General features: G+C 43.1%; 1 protein-coding gene and 1 non-coding gene across 2 annotated transcripts in view; one reads left to right on the forward strand and one right to left on the reverse strand.

Annotated features, from left to right (window-relative positions):
• LOC124552713 (uridine phosphorylase 1) overlaps positions 1 to 22193 on the forward strand; it is a 444709-nt gene that overhangs the window by 75763 nt on the left and 346753 nt on the right. The window lies entirely within an intron of this gene.
• Trnat-ugu lies at positions 16115 to 16188 on the reverse strand. The gene has a single exon. It is a non-coding gene; the product is annotated as a tRNA-Thr (tRNA).

A 22193-nucleotide genomic window follows, 5' to 3' on the forward strand; every position in this document is an offset into this window, starting at 1 on the left:
GCCAGCAAGATTTTCAGCTCTGTTCCCAATATAACACGTGTGGCTTCAGTACGGACGTCAACTCCGTTCCCGTGGCAGTTACAACTTTTGTGAGCCAGCTTGCCCCATAAGAGGATACAACGGCCTCACGTCACCCTTCCTGACCGACTCAGTGCATGGACCCAGGTCAGAGCGGGAGCAACCTCCCACTCCCAAGTTCTTTGAAACATGATTCGATTTTGTAATCACTGAAATTACGTCACTTACTCTCTCAAACTGTCAAGTTTTATTTCGTCTCATCCTCCAATTCTGGGTGCTTCACATATTTTTCTCAGGCAATGGCCCAAAGTCCGTTAACATTTGAAAATTCAATACTGAAGGGAATAATGTAGGCAAAGAGGAAGAAATTGACACACGTGCTTGAAACGACATAGAGTTTTATTGAAGCCAAAGAAATGCACAAAATGGCCAGCAGATGGCGCTTCATATGATACAATAGCAATAGTTAATGTAACACACTATTTTTAGCAAAGACGATGTTGTTTATAACAAATTCTGTCTGTCTCGGTAGTTGAGTGGTCAGCGGGACGGAATGCCATGCAAAGGGGGCCGGGTTCGATTCCCGGCTGGGTCATAGTTTTTCTCCGCTGACGAAATGGGTGTTGTGTTCATCATCTCATCCTCATCGACGCGTTAGTCGCCGAAGTGGCGTCAACTAGAAAGACTTGCACCAGGCGAACGGTCTACCCGACGGGAGGCCCTCGTCACACGACATTTCATAACAAATTCTCAATGTTGGCCATCATTCATAAGCAAAACTTGTAGTCGAGGGGCAATGTTGTGAACATACCAATCAGTATACCAGCAGATATTGAGAAATCGCCATCCAATGTTTTGTCGTTTAGCATCCATAACTTTTACATTGGTTATTGCGTCCGACTTCAAAGTAATCCCACACTCAATAATCATACGGATTGAGGTCTGGGGACCTGAGAGGCCAAGCATGATGCAAGTAATTGCTCAGTGCGCGATCCTCATCAAAAATACTCAGAAGACATCTTTCGCACGTGTAGCAACATAGGGTGGAGCACCATCCATTATAAAAATCGTGATTTCCAGTGTCCATCGCCCCTGCTAATGATGATCTGACTCCCTTTCTGACAACAGCCTATTTTATACATGATTATCATGCGGCATTACTGACCTGTTGCTGTCCGGCGCCATCCGTTGGCCATTTTTTGTTTCAGTGAAGGTCCGTGTTATTTCGGGCATGTGTGTCAATTTTTACCCCTCTACCTACATTATTCCGTGCGTTAGGCATTTTCGAATGCTAACGGTCTTTTGGGTTACCTTATATTGCACATACACACACACACATTATATGGTGTTACGTGTATAGGCACACATATAGTGATCATTCGTACCGTAATATGTAACCATTTCATTGTGTTAGATGTGCCTCTCTGTCTCCTGGTAAGCAAGTCACATAATTTGCTACCTGATATTTTCTGGATATTCTAACTGCGCAACGAAGTGGACTGCGCCTGTCTGTGTAGACCGCCCGTTTTGCGTCGACGCGTTACGCTTCCGTACCTGACTGCTGATCAGGGGAAACTGAACATTAATCCATTAACTGCCGCGGCTCCAATTTGGGGATCGACTAAAATATAACGTTTTACTTCAAGGTTATTTCATTTTTTGTTTCATTTTCATTTTCTCAGTCTCTATGTCAATCACGTAACTCAAAAATAAATGCAGGCAGGTAATAGGTTAATGGCCTGCTTGTGTCACATGTACTCGGACGCACCAACCAATGTAAAAACGTGCTACTCGTAATAGCTACAACTATTAGTCGGCAAATGAAGCAAATAGCGATGTAATGTTGTTGAATACATTATACTCTCTCAGCAGTAGAAATATCTCCACTTATACCCCTAACACCAGGTACATACAGGGTGGTCCACTGACCGGGCCAAATATCTCATGAAATAAGAATCAAACGAAATGAAACTACGAAGAACAAAACTCGTCTAGCTTGAAGAAGGAAACCAGATGACGCTATGGTTGGCCTGCTAGATGGCGCTGCCATAGGTCAAACGGATATCAACTGCTTTTTTTAAAATAGGAACCCCCACTTATATTTCGTGAGATATTTGGCCCGGTCACTATCAATGAACCACCCTGTATAACTGAGAATTACAACTAGCAGAGGGATAGTAAATACGAAATATAAAGTCTCAAACATGGCTGCGAAACAGCAACTGGGTAAATCTGAAGTTAAAAAATCAGACAACCAATTGAAGACTAAGGTTTATTAGTTCTTGCCCTACGTTTAGATATTTATAAAAATATCTTCTTCAGAAGTAGTGAGCCTTGTGTGTGTATGTTTGCAGTTGATTTGCGATGTACAGGACGCGATATGTAGCTCGCAGATCTGGCGCTCTCTGATAGAGCATCGAGTTGAACTGTGTGTGGGTAACAGTCATGTTGTTGTTGTTGTTGTGGTCTTCAGTCCTGAGACTGTTTTGATGCAGCTCTCCATGCTACGCTATCCTGTGCAAGCTTCTTCATCTCCCAGTACCTACTGCAACCTACATCCTTCTGAATCTGCTTAGTGTATTCATCTCTTGGTCTCCCTCTACGATTTTTACCCTCCACGCTGCCCTCCAATGCTAAACAGTCATAGGGGCGTCATTCCATGTTCCCTGAACTCTCTGCCACGGTTTGTTGAACGCAGTGGCTGGCGAGTGGTCATGTGGTATTCTCGAGAACCTGTAACCAATTTCCTTTATTCAATGGATGAGGGATGTGGATAGCACGTTGACCATTCCAAGAGCCGAACAGCCTCTGCAGCAGGATAGGTAAGGAGAGCATAGGCAGCATGCGGTCGTAATGCTGTTTTGTTGAAAAATTGCATCACAGAGTCCTTAAAGATAGGGCACAGCATTAACAACTCAGAAATTTAACGATTGCTGTCAAAATTATCGGTTATGGCAACCAAAGGTATTCATGCGCCGCACTGTCCGGGTGTAAATACTTGACTTGCTGCAAAGAGGCCCGTTGCTTCGTTAACGGAACCTGGTGCGGCTCGATGATTTCTGCAGGGCGAGCGAACAACTTGTCTGCTCTCTGAAGTGCCAGTCATGCGGAGAAGCTGAAACCCTACATGGCTTTTGAATATAGCCCTCCTGAACCCGTCGATTCTGTATACGTGTGAGAGTCATATAATCCGGACCAAGACGAGCAGAAGTGTCGCAGAACAATTGACCACAGTGTCGTCAGTCCAACATGCTGGTTGGCATTTCTCATTTTTGAAAGATACACAAGTAAACAATACAAAACGCGATTTTAGAATGAGGCTGCGTAATGTTTCCTTATATGTAGATACGTAGATGACGTTGCGCTGAAATGCTATCAAATGGGTGATCAAGCCTGTAGTACATTTCAGGTCAATTTGACACCTCTTACTTACAATCTTCACGGTGTTGCAAGTCTATCGCTAGGATGGGCGAGTGGGTTGGCTAACAAAACTGCATTTGATATGGGGGCAGGTTGGTATCACAAGATCAGAAGAAATATTATCAAAATTTGAGGGAGTTGTTGACACAGGGAGGATTAGAAAGTATTAATTATGATATTGTGACCTTTGTCGCAATCTGATACGGAATATAGCATTATAAATTACATTTTCCTCTCTTGGTACTCTTAATTTTACTGATTCGCTCCCGAATGTCATTAAAATAAAGCTTTTCACAAAAAATTCCAATGTGTTGTTTGCATATATTTTTCGTGGTTGTGCAGAATGATTGACGACTTCTTCTGTCTAATCGATGTGGGCACATGAAGCATCTTTTTAGTGATTTTTTTGTCTATTCGCGAATAATTCCACAACGTGTAGTGGCTTGTAGAACATTATTCTGGAGCCCTAGGTTGTTGATTCTCGTCTCCAAATGAGAAAAAGTCTGCTTTTATCAGATCTTATTTGGGATGTTGCTGTGAAAATACGCACAAGATATTTATTTCTGCTATATGCAAGACATATTACCATTTTCTTGGCTGTCATTTCACGTGTATGTACAGTGCCTTCTGATGAAGAGAATGAACTGTTGCTTTACATGCATTATAGAATTCGTCTTTCTCTCACTTGAGTTAATGTCTTTCATCTACAATGGTGCTGTGATGTAAAGAACAAAGCAATATCACACTTTTGTCCCATTTTGCCACACAGCATACAATTGCTAAATTGTGTTTCATACCAAAATCATGGTTGTCAATCTCCTCTGGACGTGAAAATCTTAATTTGGAGTTCAATGTTCTTTTTGGTTTACTCCTGTTACTGGACGAAGTGGAATTTTTATAATATTATGTACTCGTATTCTGCTTATTGGTAACAGTGATTTAATCTACTGAGTGACAACATGACCAATAACGAAACCAGCAGTTCTCTAGTGTGTATCATTTATTTCTTCGCTGCGTGATTCATTTGGCATGTTAGTACACGTGGGTTCGTTATCTGGAGACCATCAGTGTCTCGATATGCACTATCTTCGTGATGAGAGAGAGTGTCACATTCAAGCGATTCAGTTGATTTAGAATTTCGGCCACTTGCGCTGACAATAGATAATGTTCTTTTATCACTTACAGGTAGTTCGCCACCTTACTTACTACCTCTATTTATGAAACGAAACGTGGTCATCTGAAAATATTGTGGCATTGAGAAACACACTTATTTCATCTGATTACTGCGTTTTTGCTTTTTCAGTACTTCTGAGCTGTCACCAAAGAGTGTAACTGTGCCAAACTGACAACGGTTCTCAGAAATGTAGCTGCTTAAACGTACCATGCAGATTAAAGACAAATAAACTGGTTCGCTAAAGGATCTAAAAGACCCTGTGTTATGCATTAAACGTGTAGAATTACAAAACTAATAAAATAAAATAATTAATTTGACCTGCAATAAATCTTTCTCTTGAGAAGAAAGTCTCTTGTGTTTCCAAGGATTACACAAGATGTCAACTGAAAACAAACAACTTACTGAGGACAATTTACTGAGAAAATTGAATGTTGGGGGGCCTAAAAAGAACATTAGCAGTCTTATTATACTTCCTTGCTGCACGCTCGATGTTACTTTCACTTTTATCCGTGCAGGATAACGGACTGGGTTCTGTTAGTGAAAAACCAGTGAACTCAGATTCTGGAAAGAATCTAACTCCCATAAAGAAATCAGCTTCAAACGTCTAATTACACTACAAATGAGTTAATGTGTTAAATATTTGCCGTTAAGCATAAAAGCGACAAATCGTTTAGCAAAACATTTGAAACTGTGCTTAATGTTTGTTGGAAGTCGCTCTCATTACGAAACACTGGATGAATATAAACTGGATAATTTGAACTTCTCCATTAATTTGAACTTATCCATTATGGATGAGGAACACTGCGACTGCGATGAGAAAATGTTTCTTGAAATTACTGCAACCAGTCGCCTTTTGGTTTGTTCTTCAGTTGTTTTTTTTTACTATTTGATTACCGATTTCCAACCGCCTAGCGATTCATCATCAGATGGTACATATATTAATTGTCTGCAGCAGTGTGGGAGACCTGTAGAGTGATTAGTATCCGTCAGATGGATGTTAGTGTACACAGTATTCTGGAAAACATAATGAAACTTTTCCAGTGACGTTAAATGTACTGCACTTTACGCAGTTAGCCACAGGTAACACATTCCACATGCTTGTGGCTAACTGTGTAAAGTGCAGTACAATTAACGTCACTGGAAAAGTTTCATTATATTTTCCACATGCTTGTGGAATGTGTTACCGGTAGTTAAGTGCTTGAAGTGCAGTACAGTTAACGTCTCTGGGCAACTTTTATTACGTTTTCCAGAATACTGTGTACACCAACATCCAACCAACGGGTTCTAATCACTCTACGTTTTTCCCACACTGCTGCAGACAGTAAATGAATGTACCATCTGGTGATTAATCGCTAGGCGTTTCGAAACCGGTAATCAAATAATAAAATGATTGAAGAACAAAACGAAAGGCGACAGGTTGCAGTAATTTCAAGAAACATTGGACAATTTGACCTCTATTTTGTGCAAAAGCTAGTTTGTCACGTATGTGAATGTTTAAGACGTCGTATCTTCTGAACTACGTCTTGTACATCGAGAACATGTTGCAGCTACATTAAGTGATACATGTAGATACTGTGTGCTAACTGTGTAGTGAAGGGGGTCGGTACTAAAGAAGTAATAAATCAAAACATCATGCCTGATACAGACGATTTACTGCATGAACAGAGAAAATGTACTAAATGATAACATTTCTTACTTTCATCGTTTTGTGGGGGGATGTCAGCGACAAAATGTTTCGTAAAATTTGAAACTAAACTTTGTTGGAAGACATTAAGTGCTCTCAGTTTCAAATTCTGGGTAATTTGGTGCCGCGAGTTACGCTGCCTCCAGACATATACAAAGTCTCTAACTGTGATCATAGTATTACTGTATGTGAAAACACTTCATGTAGGATTACAGCTCTTAATGACAATATTATGATAGCATTTCAACTCTAAATTCAGTCGATAATCACGCAAATTTTGAAAATCGTATTTTTTTGTCCCTACGCTGCAAATGCTTCCGGGTTCCGGGATAGCGTAGTAGTAATGTAGATTAACCGAACATATAACATTCACGTTAACATTCATACGATCTTGCTTTAGCAGTCGGCGATACGGCACGCTGGCAAGAGCCTGTCTGAAGAATTTGATTTTCGCATTAGTTCTTTAAAATACGCGATTCTTTTGTTGCGCATAACATGGTGATAACTGTTTTGTAACGAAACGTCGCATTACTTTTCTGTTTCGTTTCGTCCATCCTCTCGAATTCATTTTGTTCATCGAGAAAACCAATCCTGAATACATTAGCCAAAATTACTTTGGGGGACTGGGGGAACCCCCTGTGAAACGAACTCGACACATAATTTGCTGCTGAAAATTGTCACCATTTGCATAGCTTTCTGTGTGCGTGTTTGTAAGTGCGCGCGCGCGAATCGTTACGGGGGCGAAAAAACCGCTTGAAATGGAAGCTCTCGAAGAATTAAAATTTGGAGCGCTGAAATGAAATTAAAGCAGCAGTACAGTGGATACTAAACTGTGTCAGTATGATTTTTATGTGTGGCGAGATTTGCACTAATTTGTAATACGAACGCATACAAGAGTCGTTAAACCATGAGGGCTCACAGTTGCGCAGCGATTTATGCAACCCACCAGCAGTTTCCGTCACGCGGGTTGCGACGTCGGCAGGGGCTGCAAGGCACGCCCTGCGCTGCGCGGGCTATTTGCATAATTAATACGACACTTGTCCTGCTAAACGTTCCTGGAAGTCATTAACTACCACCCACGTTGTACTCGGCGTGGCCATGAATAATTTTCTCCGCTCTTCTACGAAAATGTCGTCATCGAAACACACATTGAACGATGAAATCTTGGAAAGAAAAACTGAGATGGGAGGAAATTCGGATGCTTAATTTGACAACATTTCTAAAACCATATGAATTAGTGTATTAATTTTTGACTTGTCTTGCGAAGGACGAATCAAAAGTGCTATCACTACGATCAACTTTTAATATATTTTACATTTTTTGATTGTTTCTTGAACATAGTAAAAGGGGGGGAGGGGGGGGTCTAACAGCACACTATAAGGGTAACAAACTGAAAAAGAAACTAAATGGAAATATGGGAATTAAAGTTTACACAGAAGAAATAAAAATTTAAAGTTTGCCAATGAAATTGTAATTTTGTCAGATACTGCGTAGGACACGGGAGAATATTTGAACGGAATGTATAGTTTCTTGAGAGGAGGTTTTAAGATGAACATCTTTAAACAAGGTTATACTATGAACATCAACAAAAGTAGGCGTAATGAAATTCAACCGAATTAAATCAACTGATGCTGAGGGAATTTTGGTATGAAATGAGACATTGACAATACTTACGAAATGATTTGCAAATTGCGATTATGGTTCCGCTTCAGCTCTAGAATACTCCAAAACAAATAAAAACTTGTGCCGAACCAGGATCCGAACCCGGATTCCGAAGGAACACTGCTTCGTAATATATGGTACAATACAGATACTGCACTACAGAATAAAATAGTCTGCTGACAAGAGTTGTCGAGTTTTGCTATTCGGGGAGCAAAAAAATGATGGTAGAAGTAAAAGCGGGCCATGTCTCGAAGTAAGCTGATTCAGAAGGATGTAGGTTGCAGTAGGTACTGGGATATGAAGAAGCTTGCACAGGACAGAGTAGCGTGGAGAGCTGCATCAAACCAGTCTCTGGACTGAAGACCACAGCAAGAACGACTGAAAACTAAAAGTGTACGTTGCAACACACATTTCAACAAGGATTTTGTTGGAGTGCATTTTCTGCTATGCGTGCAGCTTAATTGTCTATAAACCAAGGAGACACACTGTTCCAAATGTTTTCCCAGTCAATATTCGAATATTTTTCGTGCATTCTGTTTCGTCTCACTTCCTCTACCTCCTCTGCGTGGCAAGGTGTCGCGTACCTTTGGTGTCCAATGATGCAAATGGTAGATGATCCGAAGCAGATTACTGTCAAATGAGGACATAATGATCGGTAATCAATAGTGTTTAATGACATACCGTACAGCAACAACTTGAGTTCCTCGAAAGAGTTCAAAGTGACTACAACGGCACTACATGCACTATAACGGCACATAAAATATTGCCGGACACTTTCAAATATCCCTCTTGTCTTCTCTACATCTACATTTATGTTCCGCAAGCCACCTTATGGTGTGTGACGGAGGGCATTTCGTGTGCCACTGTCGCTCTCTGCCCCACTTTTTCTTTTTGTCACAGTTATGAATGGTCTGCGGGAGGAATGATTATTAGTAAGACTCCGTGTGAACTCTAAATTCACCAGTTTTACCTTCATGGTCTTCCTGTGAGATGATCGTAGACTCTTTTAGGAATCTTCTCTATTTTCTTCATCAATACGGTCTCGTTCGGATCCCAAGCTGACGAGCAATATTCAACTATTTGTCGAACAAGGTCTTTGCAAGCCACCTTGTTTGTGAGTGTGCTACACTTCCTGAGGATCCATCTATTGAATGTCAGCCTGACATCTGCATTACCTGTGATTAGTTCTATAGGGCCGCTCCACATTGAATCCCTCCGTACCCATACTACCAGACTAATGGAAACATCCGGACATTGCTCCATAACCTTGTGTTCATACGATAATGGGTCGATGACATGCCTCGATCAGGCCGCCCAAGGGCTACTACTGCAGTGGATGACCGCTACCTACGAATTATAGCTCGAAGGAACCCTGGCAGCAACGCCACCATGTCGAATAATGCTTTTCGTGCAGCCACAGGACGTCTTGTTACGACTCAAACTATGCGCAATATGCTACATGATGCGCAGCTTCACTCCCGACGTCCATGGCGAGCTCCATCTTTGCAACCAAGACGCCATGCAGGGCGGTACAGATGGGCCCAACAACAAGACGAATGTATCGCTCAGAATTGGCACCACGTTCTCTTCACCGATGAGTGCCGCATATGCCCTCAACCAGACAATCGTCGGAGACGTGTTTGGAGGCAACCCGGTCAGGCTGAACGCCTTAGACCACTGTCCAGCGAGTACAGCAAGGCGGAGGTTCCCTGCTGTTTTGGGGTGGCATCATGTGGGGCTGACGTACGCCGCTGGTGGTCACGGAAGGCGCCGTAACAGCTGTACGATACTTGAATGCCATCCTCCGACCGATAGTGCAACCATATCGGCAGCATATTGGCGAGACATTCGTCTTCATGGACGACAATTTGCGCCCCCATCGTGCACATCTTGTGAATGACTTCCTTCAGGATAACGACATCGCTCGACTAAGTGGCCAGCATGTTCTCCAGACATTAACCCTATCGAACATGCCTGGGATACATTGAAAAGGGATGTTTACGGACGACGTGACCCACCAACCACTCTGAGGGATCTACGCCGAATCGCTATTGAGGAGTGTGACAGTCTGGACCAACAGTACCTAGATAGTATGCCACAACGAATACAGTCATGCACCAATGCAAGAGGACGTGCTACCGGGTATTAGAGGTAACGGTGCATACAATCTGGATCTCCATCTCTCAAGGTCTCGCTGTATGGTGGTACAACATGCGATGTGTGGTTTTCAAGAGCAATAAAAAGGGCGGAAATGATGTTTATGTTGGTATCTATTCTAATTTTCTGTACAGGTTCCGTAACTCACGGAAGCGAGGTGGTGCAAAACTTTTTGTTGATGTTTGTGTGTATTGTGAAATGTAATGGCCGCATACACACTCCACTGGGGCATGCAGAAATTACTTTTAAGTCTGATGATTTCTCTCCGTTATAAACCCCAACAACGAAATACTGGTTAGTTTCTTAAGTAGATTCATACACCAAGCACTGTATGTAATTCGACAGGAAATATGTCCTTGAACACAGCACAGACGATTGAGAACTGTGTTTCAAAGTAGCACCACTAAAGTCGACTCAAAATCATAACCAGTTACAGACATGTCACCAAATGAAATATTCGTTTCTTAACATTGATTCCTCAAAATACTCAGTTTAGCATCGTCTACCGTCAGTATGATTTTGATGCTGTAGATACGAAGCACCGTATAAACCGTAGTCCAGACAGTTATTTTTTCTGGATGGTTTTACGCAGCTCGCCAGGAATTCCTATTCTGCATTATTCTCTTCATTTTCAGGTAGCGCGTGTATCATACGCCGTCAATTATTTATTGGACGTAGCCCAATCAACTTGTCCTACAGTTTTTCTTCTTCCTCTAGTCTCATCGAAGTTATAGCCCGATAGCTTAATAATATGTCCCTTGTTTCCGGGCAGTAATTGCTACGTATTACCTTTCATCGCCGAATCTCCAGAGAACCACCTCATTTTCTGTCTTGTCACTCCAATTCATTTTCAGAAAAATGGTCTACCTCAGGGAAGCGTCTTGGCTCCACTTCTCTTCAACATTTATACCACTGACCCCAGGCACAAGGAGATTCTTATATGCAGATGACCTTGCTACGCAGAGCTCATGGTTTGAAAGAGTGGAAAGAAACCTGACAACAGCACTTAGAACACTGTCAAGCTACTACAATCGGAACCAACTCAGACCAAACCCTTCGAAGACACAGGTGTGTGCCTTTCATTTAAGGAACGGGGAAGCTAACCGTGAGCTACATATTGCACGGTCAGGCATCCAACTCCAGCATCATCACGCACCTAAATACTTGGGAGTCACTCTCGATAGAACTCTGACATTCAAAACTTACTGCAAGAACGTCAAAATGAAAATCTCCGCTCGAAACAACCTAATTCGCAAACTACTGGGGACACAGTGGGGATCACATCCACAAACTATTCGCTGTTCTGCAATGGCACTGTGCTTTTCTATTGCTGAATATGCTTCTCCAGTCTGGGTCAGGTCATCTCATGCCAGACAAGTAGACAGTGCTCTCAACGAAACCTGCAGGTTGATCACAGGTTGCTTAAGACCTACCCCAACTGATAAGCTCTACTGCCTGGCTGGAATAGCGCCACCGTAGGTACGCAGAACAGTGGCTGCCAACAAGGAGAGACCGAAAGTGGGACAGGACAGTGCCCATCCACTGCACGGACATAATCCACCACAGCAACGGCTGAGATCGCGAAAGAGCTTCCTGAGAACATCCGACAAGCTCACCATTCCACCAGAGAAGGCAAGGCTGGAGTTATGGAAGAAGTCGACGCCTCACCTGCAGACGCCAGAAGCTGAAGAACTGCCACCTGGACACAACGAGATCAGGCTGGTGTGGAAATCTTTAAACAGATTACGATCAGGAGTTGGACGATCCAGAGACAACCTGAAGAGATGGGGCTTCATAACAGAAGATACGTCCTGTGATTGTGGACAAGGACAAGCCACATGCTCCAGTGCGTTTTGTTCCCTACATCCTGCACAAAGATTGATCTCCTGCAAAGGTTGCAAAGTACTGGGCAGATGTAATATAAATACTATATATATATATATATATATATATATATATTGATGTGTATGGTTACTGTAAATTTGTATGTTTCTGACTCGAGAATAGATAAATTTTCAGCATTCTTCTGTGACAGTAGATCTGAATGGGGGCGTCTTTCTGTTTCTTTTTTTGGTTTTCTCACAGTCCATCATTCACTTCCGTACAATGATGTAACCCAAAACGTACATTCTCAGAAATTTCTTCCTCAAGTTGTTTCTGTTTGATACCGACATTCTTTTGGCTAGGAATGCGCTCTTTCCCTGCTTTCTGGTTTCTGTACAAATTGTAAATAGCCTTTCGCTCCCTGTATTTTACCCCTGCCACCTTTAGAATTTGAAAGAGAATATTCCAGTCAACATTGTCAAAAGCTTTCTCTAAGTCTTTCCAAGTCTGCTTTTTGTGTACTCTTTGCTTCGTCCATCGCGTGTTATTCTGCTTCCAACATAGCGCGCTTACTTAAATACAATTACAACGTGGTAGCCAAATTTTATGATAAGTTTGTCGCTAGTTTCATTTCTGTTGTTTCTGAGAAATTTCGTCCTTTTTCTGCTTACTCTCAATCCATCTTCCGTAGTCAGTAAAGTGTTCGTTTCTTTCAACAAGTCCTGCAGTCATTCACAAAGGATATCCATGTTTTAGTATAAGGGGCAGTGAAACAAAAACGATGGAAAAAAATAAGAAAACTTCTTTATTTCAAAATTATCACCATAATTGTTAATACATCTGTTACACTGTGAGAGAAGACAGTTAGTGCCTCCACGGAAAAATGTTTGCAGGGCCACAAGTCGCCAAGATTTTTGGACTACGATACATACGTTTCGCTGGGAAGCGCTACACATCCTCCGTAAAGTCCCGATTTCTCCCCACGCGATTTTCGTATTTTTGGTACCCTGAAGAGAAACGTCCGTGGCTGTCGATTTATTTCGGAAGAAAATTTGTAAGGGGAGGTAACTCATGGTTCCACAACCATCCACAAACATTTTTTCATGAAGACATTAACCGTCATGTCTCACAGTGGGATAAACGTATTAAGGCAGGTACGGTGATTGTTTCCGAAATAGCCGGCCGCGGTGGCCGACCGGTTCTAGGCGCTTCAGTCTGGAACCACGAGGCTGCTACCGTCGCAGGTTCGAATCCTGCCTCGGGCAAGAATGTATGTGATGTCCTTAGGTCAGTGAGGTTTACGTAGTTCTAAGACTAGGGGACTGATGACCTCAGATGTTAAGTCCCATAGTGCTTAGAGACATTTGAACCATTTGAGTATCTGAAATATGTTGTTGTTGTTGTTGTTGTTGTTGTGGTCTTCAGTCCTGAGACTGGTTTGATGCAGCTCTCCATGCTAATCTATCCTGTGCAAGCTTCTTCATCTCCCAGTACCTACTGCAACCTACATCCTTCTGAATCTGCTTAGTGTATTCATCTCTTGGTCTCCCTCTACGATTTTTACCATCCACACTGCCCTCCAATGCTAAATTTGTGATCCCTTGATGTCTCAGGACATGTCCTACCAACCGATCCCTTCTTCTAGTCAAGTAGTGCCACAAACTTCTCTTCTCCCCAATCCTATTCAATACCTCCTCATTAGTTACGTGATCTACCCACCTAATCTTCAACATTCTTCTGTAGCACCACATTTCGAAAGCTTCTATTCTCTTCTTGTCCAAACTGTTTATTGTCCATGTTTCACTTCCATACATGGCTACACTCCATACAAATACTTTCAGAAACGACTTCCTGACACTTAAATCTATACTCGATGTTAACAAATTTCTCTTCTTGAGAAACGCTTTCCTTGTCATTGCCAGTCTACATTTTATATCCTCTCTACTTCGACATTATCAGTTATTTTGCTCTCCAAATAGCAAAACTCCATTACTACTTTAAGTGTCTCACTTCCTAATCTATTCCCTCAGCATCACCCGACTTAATTCGACTACATTCCATTATCGTCGTTTTGCTTTTGTTGATGTTCATCTTATATCCTCCTTTCAAGACAGTGTCCATTCCGTTCAACTGCTCTTCCAAGTTCTTTGCTGTCTCTGACAGAATTGCAATATCGGCGAACCTCAAAAGTTTTTATTTCTTCTCCCTGGATTTTAATACCTACTCCGAATCTTTCTTTTGTTTCCTTTACTGCTTACTCAATATACAGATTGAATAACATCGGGGATAGGCTACAACCCTGTCTCACTCCCTTCCCAACCACTGCTTCCCTTTCATGTCCCTCGACTCTTATAACTGCCATCTGGTTTCTGTAAAAATTGTAAATAGCCTTTCGCTCCCTGTATTTTACCCCTGCCATCTTTAGAATTTGAAAGAGAATATTCGAGTCAACATTGTCAAAAGCTTTCTCTAAGTCTACAAATGCTAGAAACGTAGGTTTGCCTTTCCTTAATCTTCCTTCTAAGATAAGTCGTAAGGTCAGTATTGCCTCACGTGTTCCAACATTCCTACGGAATCCAAACTGATCTTCCCCGAGGTCGGCTTCTACCAGTTTTTCCATTCGTCTGTAAATAATTCGCGTTAGTATTTTGCAGCGGTGACTTATTAAACTGATAGTTCGGTAATTTTCACATCTGTCAACACCTCCTTTCTTTGGGATTGGAATTATTATATTCTTCTTGAAGTCTGAGGGTATGTCGCCTGTCTCATACATCTTGCTCACCAGATGGTAGAGTTTTGTCAGGATTGGCTCTCCCAAGGCCGTCAGTAGTTCCAATGGAATGTTCTCTACTCCCGGGGCCTTGTTTTGACTCAGGTCTTTCAGTGCTCTGTCAAACTCTTCACGCAGTATCGTATCTCCCATTTCATCTTCATCTACATCCTCTTCCATTTCCATAACATTGTCCTCAAGTACATCGCCCTTGTATAGACCCTCTATATACTCCTTCCACCTGTCTGCTTTCCCCTCTTTGCTTAGAACTGGGTTTCCATCTGAGCTCTTGATATTCATATAAGTGGTTCTCCTTTCTCCAAAGGTCTCTTTAATTTTCCATATCTGAAATAATAAACAGTTTACTTACTTTTTCCATCTATCTCTATTTTATTTGATTACCCCTCATACATCACATAACTCATATCCGTCCGAGTGAATTTTCGTTTATTTCCTTGATTACTGTTCAACATATGTACCGCAAAAGCAGAGGCCTTGCGCCCTTTTGAATGCGAGAACTTCTCTCTCGGTCTTCCATTCCCTGATTAAACTGTAGCAAATACACGCTGGAAAGGCTCTCACAGAGTGTCTCCAGCGAAAAAATTCCTCTCGTAATGGTGAGGCACATCGTGCGTTGCACAGATTGAAATATTCTGCAACAGTGCATTACACGGGCAAACACGCACCCTTTCTCACACTATCAGAACGTTCCCGATTGCTTTGATGACATTTCACAGTGAACTACCTCGGCGAATGCGATGGAATGATATGTTTAAGTTCTGACGAGACCGAAATAGATGGAAGTGAAACTGTGTGTTCAGTGTCTGTACTGCAAATAATGGCTCCTGCGAAAGCGGTACGAGCCAATATTCATTTAGGCCATGCGATACTCTCGCCGGCACCAGCAGTAGCGTTTGAAATGAAAACAGCGGCAGCGCAGCCGGACAGTAATCAGCTAATGGAAACGCCGCCGCGCTAACGAAAGCCCGGCTCCAGTCTCCCGTGTATGAGGCACATGGGAAACTGCGGGCTGGCGTTTAGCGGACTGCCGCGTTCGTGCGTTATGTTCAGCGAAGCGCAGTGCCATTCTTCACCGCGGTATTTAGTCTGTACGCGGGCTTTTACGAGAATTTCAGGTAAACTCCGACTCGGTATGATGAACTTTCTCCAAGAATGAAATTACAATGAAATGAACAGCTACGGTCGCAGGTTCGAATCCTGCCTCGGGCATGGATGTGTGTGATGTTATTAGGTTAGTTACGTTTAAGTAGTTCTAAGTTCTAGGGGACTGATGACCACTGCAGTTGAGTCCCATAGTGCTCAGAGCCATTTGAACCATTTGAAATGAACACCCTTAGCTACTGACAGGCGTTGACATACTTCAACGGGGACAGACGAAAATGTGTGCCCCGACCGGGACTCGAACCCGGGATCTCCTGCTTACACGGCAGACGCTCTATCCATCTGAGCCACCGAGGACACAGAGGATAGCGCGACTGCAGGGATTTATCTCTGGCACGCCTCCCGCGAAACCCACATTCTCAACGTATTGTCCCGCACGACATTCGTAGTGCCCCCGCCCATTATACTCATTACTCGCGGCGCGTTGCCGATTCCCGGAAGAGTTCGGGCACTGTTTGTGCATTCGCACAGAAGAAGAAGATGGTCAAGTGGCCAGTGAGCCTTAACTATATATATGTATATATATATATACTAAGATGGTATCTGTTTTTTCGAACATGTCCGAAAGAACAGATACCATCGGTGACCATGCAGCTCGTTAGAATGAAATTACAATGAAATGAACATCCTTAGCTGCTTACAGGCGTTGACATACGTCAGATGAAAATGTGTGCCCCGACAGGGACTCGAATCCGGGATCTCCTGCTTACATGGCAGACGCTCTATCCATCTGAGCCACCATTCTCCAAGAATGACTGTGGTTTACAGATGCTCGAAACGTCGTGCCGACTTCAATTCGAGAGGCTTTTTATACTGTCCACAATGAAACTCTGTCTCCAAATCTGACAGCAATCCCAGAGAGGTACTGATCGTGTGTAAAATATATCAGGCGCAGCTAGTCAATACACTTACTACATGACAGAAATGGTTTTGCCGCCGACTGCACTTCCACTCAAGTGGACTTACTAAACACGGTCTTCCGAAATTCTTCCACCAACTAAGATTCAGTAAGTATTCCAGGATTCGAAACAGCAACAACTGCCGGCATCAGTAACTTGAAAGTAGCTAAACAACTTAAGGGGAGTAGGACGTCAAAAACTAAAAAAATCTACTTTTCAAAAATACGCCTATTTTATAGCGCAAATCTTCCTGAATAGTTTGATGTATAAAACATATATTTGAGAGATAATAAGGCACGTTCTTTGGTCTTCAGTGTACCAAGATGCAGCGCCACTCCCCTTCGCACAGCATTCTTCTGTCATATGTGAGTAAAGAATACCATCACAGGAATTCTCTGCCAACTGCTGTCATGGAAGCCATCAAACCCATATTCAGAGACCTTGCAAATGAAAACTTATTGAAGAAATGTCTTCATGGGGGTGCCTCAAACCCAAATGAAAGTTTTAATCAATGTGTATGGGAAAGACTGCTAAAAACTTTTTTTTTGGGAAGAAATGCACTTGCAATTGGTGTTTATGACGCAGTTTCATTTTATAATGATGGTGTGCAAAGCAGGAAATATGTTTTAGAGAAAAATGAGAATTAAGCCCAGACTGAACTGCATCGAAGCTTTGTATGCGATAGAGGGTGTGTAGTGAAAGCAGATAAATCATTTTTGGAGGTGATGAAATCAAGAAGAGTGCAACATAGGAATGTGAAGAGGAAGAAAACTGATTAAGAAAATGAAAGAGAACCTGCTTATGGTGCTGGACAGTTCTAAGAGAATGCCGAATACAAGCAGAAACTTTAACGACCATTTTCCGCAAAACACAAATTTCCATACTTAGATACATGTAACGTCCAAAATAAATATCCTATTGCTTTCAAACTTAGTATGCTTATTAGACACAAACTCCTTAATGCAAAACTCTAGAATTTTCCAAATCTATTAAAAACTGTGGTAAAAATTGAGATAATTAACTACAAAATTTGAGTTTTTTCTAAATATGAAGTGTAAAATTTAACAGGTCATTCACTTGTTCATAAACTGAATAAATTCTAGAGTTTCATACACCTGTAAGTATGGTTTGTATGCCGTGCAAAATTCACCGAAAAATCTCTGTTACACATGAAAAAAATGTACCTATAACAACAAATGCAGCCAATAGTAAGTGAAAAAATGATTAAATTTCACATCTAAAAAAAATTATTTTGTTATGTTTTTGGACTTCCATCTTGATGAGTGTGAATCCTGATTTCTTCCTGGTCATGCTGACAACGGTATATGAATTTATTTGTATAGACAGTGGAAATTAAAATGTCCTGTGGTACCCCTCCTGCTCCAGATCGGCCTGTTCGACGTCCTACCCCCCTTAAGCCGCTTGATAAAGGAAAGGACTGAACGACGTTGCGCAGTACTTAGCACACTGGACTCACATTCGGGAGGACGACGGTTCAGACCCCCGTCCTACCGTTCTCTTTTAGGTTTTCCGTGATTTCCCTAAAACGCTTTATGCAAATGCCAGGATGGTTTCTTCGAAATTGCCCAGCCGACTTCCTCCCCCATCCTTCCCTACTCCGATAGGACCGACAACCTGAGTGTTTGCCGCGCGGGATTAGCAGAGCGGTCTAAGGCGCTGCAGTCATGGACTGTGCGGCTGGTCCCGGAGGAGGTTCGAGTCCTCCCTCGGGCATGTGTGTGTGTGTGTGTGTGTGTGTGTGTGTGTGTGTGTGTGTGTGTGTGTGTGTGTGTGTTTGTCCTTAAGATAGTTTAAGTAGTGTGTAAACTTAGGGACTGATGACCTTAGCAGTTAAGTCCCATACGGTTTCACACACATTTGAACATTTTTTTGAACCTCAGTGTTTGGTCCCCCTCCCCCAAATCAACTTACCAAACTGGAGGAAAGACTTCCAGCCCAGACTGTATACGAGTTAGGTTCCTGTCAACTTTCAGCAGTCGCATACAACCGCCTGCTAGGGGAAAGATCCGTGCACTTCAGCACAACTCCTAAGAAATTGCAGTTCAGAGAAACAAATCATTTGAAAAACATTTGTCCGAAAAATTTGAGATATGATTGTTTCATGTAACTGTTTTAAGAAATATGAAATAAATAATTTCTTTACATCACTTTTTTTCTTCTGTTTCATTTTCTTTTGTTATTCCACCAATTATTCAGAAAGTTTCCCAAACCTACATTATCTTTAACAAATTAGTTACATTATTGAATAAAAATTATTTTCTTTTTGTCCAACAACACAATTCATGGCGGTGGTTTTTCCATTTTTCATTGTAAAGTATATGAGGAGAAACATTGGGTTTTTAATCAGAATAACAAAGGCGATAGGGAAACATTCAATTTTTATACATATTACAATTATATAAGAAGAGCCGCAGTGGTAATTATTGTAAAAACAAACAAAGCAATAATTTTTGCGACATCTTGCGCAACATATAAAAGCGGATTTTTTACAGTCACAGGGCGTTTGCAATAAATCTGTACAAAAACATGCCCCCATTAACATTTACGAAAATGTTTTGAGTTTCTGATAATTTTGAGGCAAACTAGGAATATTAAATCATGTCTCGGAATATTGGTGACGATAATTGATGGTGAATTACAGAATGAATTTTGGTACAATCTTCCCGGGAATTAATTTCACGATTCTCCTGTAACAATGCGCTGCAATTTTGCAAGCAACAGAAGAAAGGAAAAAAGTACCGGAGGAGGAATCGAACCCGAGACCTCTGGCGTATGTGTCCGGCCGCTAAGCACGTAGGCCAAACTGGGGCTCGGCATCGGACTGACATTTTATTCTCAAACGGCACCTAAGAAATTTTGGATCGATTTTTCTCGGGATTTTCCGAGTAGTGCGTCCTCATACTTTACCTATGTGAGGTGTTAGGGGTCCTCTTTCACCACACAAAATGTCGGACAAATCCCCGAACCCACGGTCGTGCCGTCTCCTTGTGAGTTTGACCTGCCGGCCGAAGTGGCCGAGCGGTTCTAGGCGCTACAATCTGGAACCGCGCGACCGCTACGGTCGCGGGTTCGAATCCTGCCTCGGGCATGGATGTGTGTGATGTCCTTAGGTTAGTTAGGTTTAAGTGGTTCTAAGTTCTAGGGGACTGATGACCTGAGAAGTTAAGTCCCACAGTGCTCAGAGCCTTTTTTTTTAGTTTGACCGAGGGCAGATTGTGACAGCCCGGAGGTTCGCCACGAGCAATTCGGAAACTGCACGGCTTGTCACGTGAGTGTTTTCAACACGTGGCTAAACCATGGTGAAACCACGTCCAGGCGTCGTGGTCTTCGGCGGCCACCCCGCATTGCAATGTCGACGTCGTAGGTTGGACAGGCGACGGACTGTGGCGCAACTAACATCAGAGTTTTATGAGGGGCAAAACACAAGGGTGTCTGAACATATACTGCACCGAACGCTCCGAACGGTGAACCTCCGCAGCCGACGACCCATGTATGTCCCGGAGTCAACACAAGGACATGAGCAACTATTGGACGTAGACGCAGTGGCAGAGCATTGCAAGGTCTGATGAATCCCGATAGCTTCTTCAGCGTGCCGATGGGAGGACGCTAATCCGTCGTCTTCCAGGGGAACAGCTCCTTGACATCTGTACTGCGGGACGGAGACAAGTTGGCGGCGGCTCCAGTATGGTTCAAATGGCTCTGAGCACTATGGGCCTTAACTTCTGAGGTCATCAGCCCCGTAGAACTTAGAACTAGTTAAACCTAACTAACCTAAGGACATCACACACATCCATGCCCGAGGCAGGATTCGAACCTGCGACCGTAGCGGTCGTACGTTTCCAGACAGTAGCGCCTAGAACCGCTCGGCCACCCCGGTCGGCAGGCTCCAGTATGCTCTGAGGAACATTCACGAGGGCATCCATGAGTCCAATGGAGCTCGTGCAAGGCACCATGACGGCCACACTGGTTGCAGATCACATACACCCCTTCGTGACGATCGTGTTTCCCGACGGCAGTGGCGTTTTTCAGCAAAGATAACGCTCATGTCACAAGGCCAGGAGTGTGAGAGAGTCGTCTGAGGAGCACAGTGGCGAGTTCCAGTTGATGTGCTGGCCGGCCAGCTCGCCAGATCTGAACACATCTGGGATGTGACTGAACGTGGCGTGAGGGATCGCCGCGCCCCTCCCCGGAATTTACGGGAATTAGGCGACTAGTGTGTGCAGGTGCGGTACCAGAGTTATCGGTATTTGCCTTAGCACTATGGTTGTGAGCAGATGTCTACCGACTATGGCTATGCAAACGTTTAATTGAGGAGTATGCCGTTTCAGTCGTTTCCACCTACGTTCTGCTAGTTTTCTTAATGGAGGATCTTTGCCTGTGTACCTTGCCTTACCAAACTTCCTATGGTTCGCCTGATATGACTCCTGAATCGTGTCCGTCCGAAGCTCGTAATCTCGCTGTCACGTTCTCGCTTCCCGAGCACGGGGTCCCGGGTTCGATTCCCGGCGGGGTCAGGGATTTTCCCCTGCCTCGAGATGACTGGGTGTTTGTGTTGTCCTCATCATTGGCGAGATTGGACTGAGCAAAGGTTGGGAATTTGCACGGGCGCTGATAACCGCGCAATTGAGCGCCCCACAAACCAATCATCGTCATCATCATCATCATCATCATCATCCATCCAGGGACCTACCAAGGCCCATTGCTTCCATGTCACGACGCGTCGCCGCTGTTATCCGTGCCAAAGGTGGACATACTGGCTATTAGGTAAGTGGTCATAATGTTTCGTGGTACTTTATTCCCCGCGAGTTAGCTGGAAATTGGTGTATACGTAAAGGTATAAAAGCTTACAGAAAAATTTTCTTTGCGGGGGTGTACGATGGTAGGGCGGCTTCAAGACTCCCATCAACACACCCACATGTAAGCGCCTATGTGTGACACATTTGCTCTTCCAACCACTGCGGCATCGTCTGTTCGTCAATGAGATCCAGAAGTCACTAGATACCGGAAGACAGATTGAATCGCAGTTCCTTGACTTCCAGAAGACGATCGCTACTGTTCTGCACTCTCACGAAATATCAGAGCAGTTTTGTTCTAGTAGATAGAATATACACTACTGGCCATTAAAATTCCTGCACCACGTAATGACGTGCTACAGACGCGAAATTTAACCGACAGGAAGAAGATGCTGTGATATGCAAATGATTAGTTTTTCAGAGCATTCACACAAGGTCGGCGCCGGTGGCGACACCTACAACGTGCTGACATGAGGAAAGTTTCCAACCGATTTCTCATACACAAACAGCAGTTGACCGCCGTTGCCTGGTGAATCGTTGTTGCGATGCCTAGTGTAAGGAGGAGAAATGCGTACCATCGCGTTTCCGA

Source organism: Schistocerca americana, chromosome 10, assembly GCF_021461395.2.
Source record: "Schistocerca americana isolate TAMUIC-IGC-003095 chromosome 10, iqSchAmer2.1, whole genome shotgun sequence".
NCBI lineage: Eukaryota > Metazoa > Arthropoda > Insecta > Orthoptera > Acrididae > Schistocerca > Schistocerca americana.